Consider the following 13,189-nt stretch of genomic DNA (forward strand, 5'->3'; position numbering starts at 1 on the left):
TCGTAATATAGGAATTAATTACTACTACTTAAACTTGTTATTGTAAAAAGGTTTTTGTAATTTATTTCATCCTTCATTGGGTACGATTCTCGGAATACTTTCAAGTATTTCATTGTACAAACTATATTACAATTTGACTCGTGCACTTGCGGACATCTTCGTTATCAATTTTTATACTTTTGTTGTTATATTTTTACTATAAACGATAACTCATTTATAGGCGGTTAAGTTGTTGGCATCGTTGTCGGGGAGATTTTGACAATAAATTTTGAAAATATTTTTTATAATTAATAAGATAAGTAGGAATGTTAGGACCTATAGTTACAATTTTAATTTTTGTTTATTTTTATTTTCTTTTCAAGTCATTTATGACCGAAGCTCTAGCACTCCAATCTAACCATAGCCAGATCTGGAGCAACTTATTAGGTGCAATCGTCAAGCAATGAAAAATGATCCATTGCGGTAATTAGTTTACTTGGGAAAACCCATTATTCGAAGGTCTATGAGAGCAACAAGGTAATAACCGAGAAGAAGTCCCAATGGTTTAGCGAATGTTGTGCAAGTATGCCCTACCTACATTAGATGTGGTGCGAAGAAGCATGGAATGGCTGACGATTAGCGCCAATAATTTCGAGATAAAAATGGTCACGATTCAAATTATCCAAAACATGCTACAGTTCAAGGGCAACATGGTTGAAGACCCGAATCAGCACTTGAAGCGATTTCTTCAACTATGTGACACTTTCAAGTATAACGGGGTATCCGGTGAAGTTGTGCGTCTTCGATTATTCTTGTTCTCCTTATGTGACAATGCGACTGATTGGTTGGACTCATTAGAATCGAGTTCCATTACAACATGGAACGATCTAGTGGAGAAATTTTTCTATAAAATTTTCCCAATTAGTCGAACCATTCAGTTGAGAAGAAATCGCCAACTTTAAACAATAGGAAGATGAGTCCTTATACGAGGCGTGGGAGCGTTTCAGGACTATGCTAAGGAAGTGCCCGCACCATAGACTGCAAGCATGATTCCAGATCCAAATATTCTACAACAGTGTTGATGGGCACATTAGATCTAACGTAGACGAAGTATCTGGTGTATCTCTCATGTTCCATACGTACAAACGAGCTCATAAAATCATAGAAGACATGTAACACACTATAACTGGCTTGGTCGCCAAGCTCGAATATCAAGATGCCATACCACCTAATGCGAGTCTTAGGGCACAATTTCAAACCCATGAATGTGATGGGCTCACACTACCTCAAGGCCCAGCAACAATGTCAAAGGCTAAGCAAATCAAATCAAGATTCGATCAACGACAAGATTTGAGGACGAATATTTTTTAGGAAAGGGAGAATGATACATGTATAGATGGGGTGAAATTTATTAAATTCCAATCACCAAAGTTGCCAATTTTCAAGCTTGGGTAATCAACAAAATTGCGACGATTTTTTGGATGGGATCCTAGCATTTCTGGGCTGAGATGTCTCATGGTGTTTGAAGATCTATCTCTTAGCTTCGAAACGCATTTTGAATCACTCGATTTTGAGTTTGGGAGCTCTAATTATGATCGTTTTAGTGAATATTACGTGAGCAGAATTTCTGAACGAGATTATGACGGGAACTACGAATTTTGGGCTTTTAATTCGAGTTTAAATCATATTGGGCTTCGGTTTTAGGCTTAATTTTTATACATGAGCCCAATATTGTATTTATCAGCTCTTATTATTTTTTTATTATTTTATTCCGTTTTTTTATAATTATTAAGTATTTTAAGTTATTTAGGAGTTTTATGTTAACAAGAAAGTTTAGTTTAAAACTACTTCTTATTTAGATTAAATTAGAGTTCTAGTATACTTAAGAGTTTTATTTTGATTTATTTAGTTAACCTATGTATAGGCCTTTGTATTGTACACAATTCATAAAATTCATTATTATTCAACTTCTCTTTTGAGTTTATAAATTCTATTGAGTTTCTTCTAGAAGAGTTTTAACAATCTTTTCAGATTGTGAGAATTATTTTCAAACTTTTTCTTGTCAAGTTTTCTTTCTTGGAGGAGAAATTAGAGCCGCTTGAAAGGGGTTGTGGATTTTTCGTGTTTTCAAGACTTCTTAGGACTTCTACATATCACGTTCTATCTTTCCATCTATCTTGGTGCATTAGCAATAGCAGTAAAACAAGTCTTATGACTCATGAGTGTTGAATTTTATTTAAATAATAAGAATTATATTAATGGAAGAAGAGCCTCTCCAATATTATTTGTATTTCTTAATTATAAGCATATTATTTGAATGATGAAGTAGTTGTCAAATTTTGAAAAATCAGAGAATAGGTTGATTTTTGGTGTTTTGTGACAATAAATAAATTGATTTGTTTTATAAAATAGAACAAGAATTGCGATGTCATTCTCCTTTTAGATATTTTATCTAATGTTGCCCAATTTTATTGGTTATCTTTTCAATTGCATTTGTAACTTTTTTTAAAATATTTTATTGACATCAACTTTGAAAACGTTTATATATTTTCAACTAATATTTATAAAAATAAATAAAACTTTGATAAGTTATTAATCCCATGTGTATAAAATTAAATTGAAAAAAATTGGCTATCAAATGCATCTCTGGTTTAATATAATAATATGTGGTGGTTGGTGGTTTCTGTAATTGCCCAATATTCGCCCGGCCCAAACACCAATACCAAACTAGTATAAAAATAAAATATATAACATCAGCCCATTTTTGAATGTCCATTTACAAATAACGGCCTAATAGCCCAAACTAACCAAAAACCTAATGGCCCAATGGCCTAGCACCTAAAGGCAGTTAACAGAAACCCTAGCAGCAACAAACCCCCAGCGATGCAGAAGCCCCAACTCCTCCGCGTATGTTGCGCCACGTCCACCATCTTCGTATGCTAGCTGGCCTCCGTACCTACAAAGAAGACGAAGACAACACAGCAAAACAACAACAATAGGCCAACATAAGAAAAAACAAAGAAAATAATAGAAAAAAAAGAAAAAAAGGGATAAACGATTTTTGTAATATTTGGCAATATAAAAGCCGATTGATTCACTTTTGTAAAGTTTACACAGACGAAAAAGCAATACAAAGATGAAAAATTTCAAAAAAGAAAAGAAAAGAACAGATCATTTCAGGTGGTGTTTCGACTTCGTTTGATTCTGATTATTTTCTTTTCTTTCGTTTTTTTTGTTTTGTTTTCATTTTAGATGCGAAAAATACAAAAGAAAAAGGGAGGACTCTTACCTTTGTAAACGCAACGCTGGAGCTCTGTTTACTCCGTCCAAATCGGAGTTAGATAGGGTTTAGGTTTGATGCGACGGCAGGGAAGAGGAGAGTTTAGTTTTTCTGCTGATGAGTAAAAGAGAAAATGAAAGCCCTTAAATTTTAGGGTTTCAGTTAGTTCTTGTGGGGTGTTTAAACGGTGCCGTTTGGGGCCTGTATCAGTGGCCCCAAAACGGCACCGTATTTGCTCAGATTATGCAAGACCCGATGACCCGACCCGAACAGGATTAGATCCGCGCGTTCTGGGTTCGCAAGGGTTATTTGCGCATTTGATCCCTTGGTCTTATCCCATCATTTCAATTTCATTTTCGTTATTCTTAAATCTTCCCCGTGTATTTTGAATTTGTGTGAATCCTATCCAGATCCAAACGCTGCGTCTTGAGGGCGAGGGATTATTTCCCTTTTTGGTCCCTTGTATTAAGCGCGTGTTACTATTTGACCTGGTGGACCTTGTTTAATTTCGTTTCTTTTCCTTTAAATTTAGTTTTGACTTCGATTTAGTCCCTTTTGCATTTTTTAGTTTACTATTAATTATTATTACTCTTATTATTATAGATTACTATATTTGGTCATGTTTTCATTTATCTTTATATGTACTGTTATTTTAAGTAATTATCATATATTAGTATTTAATCCCAATGTATCATTTTCCTTTTTTAAATGTATTATTATTAGTATTATAAATTTATTGTGTATTATTATATTAAGTATTTATATTATTATATATTAATATTTAATTTCATCATGTATCATTTTATATATTTTCCATGTTAATCTAATATAATATATATATTTTGTGTGATCTTATTTATAATACCTCTTTTTTAAAACCCATTTATATACCCTTGTGTTTTAAAGATTTATAATATTTTGTGTGCAATACTATTATACATATATTTAGATATACAATTTATATTAAACCATTTTTGTTATACATATATGTACATATAATTTATGTTTTAAAACCTTGTTTTATTATATTTTATTTATTTCAGCCTTTATATGCATTATCATATGTATATTATCCTTTATATTAAATCTTTCATTTCACATATCTTATATTTTTTAAAATCAATGTGTATTATTTTTCTTCCTTGTTATTTTATATTTAGTGTAACTTTTTAGATTGATAATTCATTTAATCTTTTATTGTTGTACGATGTGAGACGATTGTTATTACGCGTATTCCATTACATGTTTATATTATTTGATGATTTATCGTCCACTAGCATGTATCGTACTTTACGAATTATCATTTTGAATTACGCACTACCATTCAATCACCTTACATTTGTTTAGAAAAACATCAAAATCGTTTTGCATAAATCTTCAAAATACTCGGTATTCAAGATTCTCAAGAGGTTTGTGCCCTAACTTACTGGGCTTCAATTTTCCTTGTTGAATTTAGATAACCGAATATCCCTTCTTCAATTTAAATGTAGAAATTCCAAAATCAAAGCTTATCTCAGGAATTCGATACATCATGTCCTAACGCATTGGACATGAAATGTTGTTTTCTTGAGACGAGAATTTTTCTAAATAAAAATAAAGGTAATATTCGATATTTAGGAATTTTGTGGAATCAAACCCTAACTTACTGGGTTTTGATTTTTTTCATTTGACCCAAATAATCGGATATCCTTCTCAAAATGCATAGGTTTTAAAAGTCAAGAGATAAACTTAATTTTGAGGATTTAAAATGTTGCACTCTAACTTACTGAGTGTGACAATTCATTTCTTTGAAATAAGTGAGTCTCATAATCCAATTCGTTTTATTCAAATTTTCTCTTCAAAGGATCGTATTTTGAAATCATTTCAAATTCTTGATGCTAAGGTATTAAACAATAAATTCGGTACCAATTTTGGGCGTTACGAGGGTGCTAACCCTTCCTCGTGCGTAACTGACTCCCGAACTTGTTTTCTCAAATCTCATAGACCAAAATTATTTTTAAGGTGAGCCGATCACACCCCAATAAAGGATCGGTGGCGACTCTAATTTTTATTTTTTAATCGACAACTAAATTTTTGTTTTTCAAAAAAGGTGATTTCGACAGTTTCCATTGTTTCTTTATTTTTAAATAATAAAGAAACAAAAATTGTTGTATGGAGAGCTGCTTTATCTTCACATGACAGCAAAATTTAGCATCAAACCAGATCAGATCACCCTAATAACTGCCCTATTACATCTCTCATCCCGTCTCTTTCTTTTTAAAAATATATCTTGAAATCAATTTATCAATGTTATATTCTTGTTTTTATTTTATCTCTGCTCTATCTTCATGGTTAAATATTCCATTTAATGTTTCTTTAGCCCTTTGCCCAGTGGGTCATACAATTAATAAATTAAAACTATATTTACCTATTTGGCTCTCTAATTTTATAAAAAAAATTATTTTAGTTCTCTATTTAAATTATTTTATTATTTTTAACTCTTAAACTTGTATTTTTTTTATTAAGCCATATCAAAATGGTTGTAAAAGATAAACATTTTTTAACTTGGTTGATGTGGCGTGGATGACAAGTCAACGTTTAATTAATTTTAAAATTTTTAAATATTTAAAAAGATATAAGATATATTTTTAAAAATAAAAAATCATTAAAGTTATTTAAAAAAGTATTAATATATTTTTATATTTTAAAAAATAATTAAATGATGACATGTCATCCATGTGGCAATCCACATGCATCACTACAGCAAAATAGGTTTTTAGCGGCATTTTTTGGCCTATCAAAGCGCCGCAAAAAATGCCGCTTAGATAACCCCACTAAAATTTGCAGCGTTTTTGAAAATGATCTTTAGCGGCACATTTTTTTAAAAACGTCGCAAGAAAGTCGAGCATGTTGTGGCGTTTGTAGCTGGAAGCGCCACAAGATTATGTTCTATAGCGACGTTTGTGGGAAAGTGCCACTAACATTAACAGATTTTACCAACCCATTTTATTTCATATAGAACCTCAATTTTCAACATATTTTCTTGTAACTTCAAATCCAACAACAAACTTCAAATCTTAATGATACTATCACGAAAGAAATATGTATATGATCTAAATTAATAACTGAAATAACAAAATATATTCAAGAATGCATATAATTATTAAAAAAATGAAACACACCCATTTAACGATTTCATTAATTTAAGTTCCTTATCCCCGAAAGAAAGAACAAAACAAATCCATAGGAAATTTAACCATAAATTCTTACATTGGACACATCTATATGCAAAGGGATCAAGGACAAAAGTATAACAGAAGTATAACAAATGACAGTTGTTTAATATTTTAACTACCTTTCTATATTGTAAATCAGGGTTTCCAATTACAGGCGAGTAAAATCAAAGGCAAACAAAAATCTCAGGTCTTCCAATTTCATCTTGAGGCTTTGCTTGGTTCCCCATACCTAACAAGAAGCTACCTCTCCATGTTTATTGCGTCGACAACTGAAAATGCTTGTGGAAGCGCTGCTGATTCTAATATCCATTAGCAAAGTTCTAGTCACTCTTAATGTTTCTGTAGATCCTCCTTACAAATAAATTAGAACCAAGATAACCAACAGCTCCTATACATTGAAAAGGAAATCGTCAAAAACCCACATGAAGCTGAAGCAAATGATGCCATAAAACTCTACTTCTATCTGTCTCAAACAAACAACGCTAAATAACTGCAGAGATGAAGGGTATACTCCATATTCCATTGAAAATTTCATGAGAGAAAATTTTATTTGGAAAGAAAACATAAAAAAAAAATAGGATGGATATATAATATATTTCAAAACTCGCCGCAAAGGATTCCCAAACCAAGACAAAACATTAAAGTATATCCGAAATAGAAACTGGTCTGGAAGAAGCCTGACATCTTGGTTTTCACATAGTAGTAGTATACATAGTACAAATACACATACACTGCTGTCGAGGCAGCAAAGAAAAATGATGTCCACTTCCAGTGATAGTTTTCACCGTTTAACAAGAAATATGTCCCCACAATTGTCACACAGACAGTTACAATGACGAGAATCGGGAACACCAGCAACATAAATCCATAGACATAATAAACCTGCAAAAGTCAAAGGCTTGTTGAATCATAAATTACTAGAATACGAACACAATTTCCAAGTATACATGAACCTAGCTTTAAAGAGGAAGCAAAACTCCTATATGCTATTAAACTACATAAATCTAAATAATTTATGACCCCCACCAAGAAAATTATAAACATAACAAGGAAATTAAATCCAAATAATTTACGATCTTGTCAAGCTTCGAAACAAGAGTCAGACGAGCAGAGGACTATCGAGCAGCAATGGACGGAGCAGCGTCGACAAAGGAGACGAAGATCGATGGCAAATGCACTGTCGATGGTGATGCAACAAAAAAATAATTGGACAGACGACCAGCAACAGACGGATGGGGGGAAAACTAAGTTAGGGATTTGGGGAAAAACTAAGTTAGGTATTTGGAGGAATAAGGGTTGGGGGTCAGGTATCAAAACGCGCCGTTTCAATAAAAATTAAAAATATTCGCGGCATTTATAAGCAAAACGCTACTATTTACCTTTAGCGGAGTTTATGAGAAAAATGCCACTATTGTTTTTAACCTTTTGTGGCGTTTATGCAAAAACGCGTTATTGCTTTACCTTTTGCGGCATTTATGGGAAATGCCGCTATTTCTTTAGCTTTTGTGGTGTTTATGGGAAAAACGTCGCCAACGCTGCTCCCATTCGGTATACCTTTGCAGCGCATAGCATAAAACGCCATTAAATATGTACTATTTGCGGCACTATTTCCACAAACGCCACTATAGAACGACTTATTGTGGCGTTTTTCAATTAGTACCACTAATGATATATATATTTTTGGCATTTTTCAATACAAACGTCGTTAAAAGCTTAGTTTGCTTAGTGCATGTCACGTCAACAAAATTAGCAAAGGATAAATTTTCTATTTATTTTGGGATGATTTGATAAAAATACAAATTCAATAACAAAGAAACAAAAATTTAAATGGATGCGGACTTTTTTGGTATATTAGTCGATAAAAGGAAACATACGTAATCAATAAACTAGTGGCAGAATCTCTTCCTTTTCTTATTACTTTATTGTTTCTCTACAAATATGGACGGATGAATGCTGAAGTGGATCGTAAAGTTTGTCAAAGTCGCAGATTTGACTTAGGGCTCTAGACGTTCAGAAAGAAACTTAGATTTTTGGCACAACCTGAAACGCAATCAAATCGAAGTTAGATAAAACAATTAAAATAAATAACTAAGATAATTAAAATAGAATAACGAATCTACGATTAGAACAATAAGGAAGAAATTAAAGAAGATAGATGGAAAGATAGTGTGTAGAAGTATTGAGAAGCCTTGGAAACACGAAGAATCTACAACCCCTTTCAAACGGCTCTAATTTCCCCTCCAAGAAAGAAAACTTGGCAAGAAAAAGTTTGAAGATGATTCCTACAATCTGAAAAGATTGTTAAAACTCTTCTAGAAGAAACTCAAGAGAATTTATAAACCCAAAAGAGAAGTTGAATAATAATGAATTGTATGAATTGTGTACAATGCAAAGGCCTATATATAGGCTAGCTAAATAAATCTAAATAAAACTCTTAAGTATACTAGAATTCTAATTTAATCTAAACAGGAAGTAGTTTTAAACTAAACTTTCTTGTTAACATAAAACTCCTAAATAACTTAAAATACTTCATAATTATTAAAACTTTAGAATAAAATAATAAGAAAATAATAAGAGCTGATAAATACAATATTGGGCTCATATATAAAAATTAAGCCTAAAACCCAAACCCAATATGATTTAAACTCGAATTAAAATCCCAAAATTCGTAATTCTTATCCTAATCCCGTTCAAAAATTTTGCTCGCGTAGTCTTCACTAAAATGGTCATAACTTAAGCTCCCAAACTCAAAATCGAGTGATTCAAAATGCGTTTCGAAGATAAGAGATAGATATTCAAACTCCATGAAGACATTCAACCTAGAAATGCCAGGATCACATCCAAAAAGTCGTCACAAGTTTGCTGATTTCCCAAGCTTGAAAATTGACAGCTTTGGTGATTGGAATTTAATAAATTTCACCCCATCCATGCATGTATCATTCTCCCTTTCCTCAAAAAGATTCATCCTTAAAAATTGTCTTTGATCGAATCCTGATTTGATTTGCTTAGCCTTTGACATTGTTGTTTGGCCTTGAGGTAGTGTGAGTCTATCACATTCATGGGTCTAAAATTGTGGCTTAAGGCTTGCATCATTCCCCCTTCCTCAAGAAGATTCATCCTCGAATCTGTAGCTGCATAGAAATAAAAGGAATTAGAATAAATAACAATAAAATGAATAAAATACTTACCAAAGCTTTCTTATGCGCCAAAAATATCTCCATGATCAAAGATATGATTTTGATCTCCCAAATTAGTATGGATCAAGTGTCTCTCCTTCAAAAATAAACCATCAACACTAAACAAAGAAATATTCAGCACATGAGTGTTCAAGTAAAAAATGACTTGGAATTTTCTTTGAATATGCATAGTCATCCATAAGAATTTCCAATGATGTGTCAAGAATTTCACATAATTATAAAAATCAAGAAGTTTAGTATTTTTATGTAAAAATTCTTCGTTAAAGGTCAAGATAGAACTTTTTGTTGCAAGAGAAAATCTATAAAATGCTTTCAAAAACATATTTAATGCAACAAAATTACTATTTTTAATCTTTACAAAGGTAGATAAACCCATAAAATTAGTTGAACTTTCAGACTAAGGTTTAATGAAATTTGACCAACGAGAAAACATGTTATAAGGAAATATTTTATAAACAAAATCAGTAGCATAATTATCAAAAACATTCAAGGTATGCCTTCTTAAATTATTTTTTATTGTTTCCTTACCTTTGTTACCTTGTAGCACTTATGGAGAATTATCAATGTTCAACTTACCTCTTTCCCACAAGTAAAATCATCTATCAATTGTAGAGTAATATAATTAAAAGTCCGTCAAAGGATTCTTGAAGTCCTGTAATGAAGAAAAACCACTAAACAAATTTGAGTTAAGGTTTGTTAAAACATAATCACTCCTCACTTTTGTATGTGTATTTTCTTGCTTTTTATTTTTTTTTCCACTTGAGAACTCTCCAATTTTAACTCATATGGATTTTCACTCACCAAATTTGGACCATCAAGTAGACTTTTAGCACTCAAGGTCTCTTTTGTCTCTGTCTTTTCACATGATTCTTCCTCACTTCCCATATCCCCCTCACAAGTATTATGAATATTCAATCCAATACAATATATCTCAGTAAAAGAACATGACGTTTCTATTTCATCTAACTCTATATATTCAAGGAAAAAAAATTTCATTATCATTTTTTTCGATTCACAAAGTTCTCCATCTTCTTTGATAAAAAAAATTCTCAGGTTGGCACAATCATGATTATAGTGTCCACGCCCTTTACACGTAAAACATTCAATTTCACGAGCTCTTTGTTGTTTTGGTGAAAAATTAGTAGAAGTGAGCTGTTTGAAAGATGTAGAAGAATGTTTTGTAGGAGCCCCACTTTTCCACTCAAAAGGTTTAGTCTTAGCATGTTCTGGTAGCAACCTATTAATATCATAAGAAGGTTTCAAATTCTTGAAAGTAGAATTAGAAATTGTACCTCGATAATAATGTGATGCGCCAAATGGACGAGATTGATGTTGCTAAAATTGTTGCTCAATCTCAATTGCCTTGTGTACCATCTTCTCAAGACCAATATAGGTTTGAAGATTAAGAGCATTGGTAATTGAAATGTTCAAGCCATCTACAAATCGCACCATGGTAGTTTATTCATCCTCTCGTATTTTTACTCTTTGCATAAGCATCTCCATCTATAACAACTCGTTTTTCAATGGTGTCAGAAACAGTGGTTACGGGGCCACAAGTCTAACGAGTAAGTTCGTAAATGTTATTATTTAATATTTACGAGTTAATTATAGTGTTAAAATAAATTTTTAATTGGTAATTTATACTATTTGAAAGAAAATAATTAAGTTTAAGTGGTAAGACCCTAAAGTAAAATGATTTTAGAAAATAAGGTATCGGGACCTCGTTTCTATAAACCGAGCTGTAGATATTTTAATAAATATTTACAGAGTATTATTGAGGTTGTATTAAAGTTTCATTAACAAATTTTAATGTTTAGATAGTTAATTAATTAAAAATGACTAAATTGTAAATAATGTAAAATTTGATCACTATTAGATTTGAATGATCAAATGACTTAATGGATATAAGTGGAAGGATTAATATGGTAAATTACCATTCTTAGGATTGTGGGACGGTTTGAGATTTAATTTCTTTTAATTTTAAATGTTTTATATGTTATTTTTATTATTAAAATAAAAGTAATAGTGTTTATAATATGAATAAAGGCCATCTTCCTAAATTAGTTTCTTTTTCTTCAAATGAAAGCACGATTGGGAGGTTGAAGCTTCGATCATGCTATAGTTAATGCATGTAAGTCCATTTTGATGCCGCTTCTCGTAATTTTTATGTTTTTGAGATCGTTGTAACTAGGTCCAGCTAGTTCTTGCCTTCATTTTTTAAACTATTAAAGATTTTAATTGTTGCCATTGATGAATATTTGTGATTTTAGATGTTAAATGATGAATTTGAGGTATTAGTTGCTATTTATAAGTATTTTGTTAAGTGATTTTTAATGAATTTAATTATTCGGGATTAAATTGTGAAAATAGTAAAATTCAACGTAAATATTGTGAAATGATGATAAAAATATGCTGATTATGAACCATATGAAAATTGGCTAGCATGAATTTTTTAACTAAAAATGATAAATTTATAAGTTTCGGGTTTAGGGACTAAATTGCATAAAAGGTAAAACATTGGGATAAATTTGTAAAATATTTATGGAAGGACTTAATTGTATTAGACATATTATTTAAGTGCTATAATTTTATTAATTGAATAAATAATTATTATTTAGATCCAGAAACAAATCAAACGGATCTAAATAGAGTAAAAGCTAATGTGATGGATTAGTCGTCGGCCACGTTTTACAATTGTAATTATCGAGGTAAGTTCGTAGGTATATAACATAATATGAATGTATACATAATTTTACTACTGATTTATGAATGTATATATATGATGTGTAATATGTGAGTTGGAAATCAAAATATTATAACTGAATATAAGGCGAGAAAGGATTTATTTGAAAACTATTAAATATTTATGAAATATGATATATGTGATTTTGGAATGATTATGAATTGTTATAGCATGTGTATTGAGAAATATGAAAGTGCCTCTGATTCATGGAAGTTATAATTTTGTTAAAATGCCCATTTTGACATAGTAAACGATTAGGATACGATTGGCATGTTAATAGGGTTAGTATGTGCACTTGTACAAGATTTACACTTCGGTGCCTCTATTTACACTTCGATGCCCCTGTATACACTTCGGTGTCCCTGTTTGTACATTTGTGCCCCTTTCTGCACTTCAGTGCTCTTGTTATGCATCTATGATGCCTCTGGTGTGGTGTAGTTACCCGAATATCTGATTCAAGTTACTAGTTCACCGGGCTAACTGTGAATAGAATTTACCAAATTATTTAAATGTTAAAGGCTAATGTATAGTCAAGATATTAATAAATTTTGAATGTTAAATGTTCAATGAATTACTTGATCATATGTGAGTATCATTATATTGATGATTATTTGGTTAAAGATAGATGTTTATACACGTGTGTATGAGTTTGGATTGAATTATTATAGTACAGAAAGCATACGATGAGCCATTTTTAGTACTAATCCTATAAATGTTTCGTAAATGAATAACAAGTATAATTAATCTATTTATTTAGCTTTCACATTGTTTAGAA

General features: G+C 31.2%; 1 long non-coding RNA gene and 1 other non-coding gene across 2 annotated transcripts; both read right to left on the minus strand.

Moving 5' to 3' along the window:
• Nucleotides 1-911: 911 nt before the first annotated feature.
• On the minus strand, nt 912-1,019 carry LOC121222786 (small nucleolar RNA R71). The gene has a single exon (XR_005920157.1). It is a non-coding gene; the product is annotated as a small nucleolar RNA R71 (small nucleolar RNA).
• A 1,592-nt stretch (nt 1,020-2,611) lies between these two features.
• Nucleotides 2,612-3,416, minus strand: LOC107916149 (uncharacterized). Its single transcript, XR_001689402.2, has 2 exons — nt 3,269-3,416; nt 2,612-2,935 (listed from the first exon to the last, which is right to left on the minus strand). It is a non-coding gene; the product is annotated as an uncharacterized lncRNA (long non-coding RNA).
• Between the last annotated feature and the right edge of the window lie 9,773 nt (nt 3,417-13,189).

This window comes from Gossypium hirsutum, chromosome D10, assembly GCF_007990345.1.
Source record: "Gossypium hirsutum isolate 1008001.06 chromosome D10, Gossypium_hirsutum_v2.1, whole genome shotgun sequence".
In the NCBI taxonomy this organism is placed as follows: Eukaryota; Viridiplantae; Streptophyta; class Magnoliopsida; order Malvales; family Malvaceae; genus Gossypium; species Gossypium hirsutum.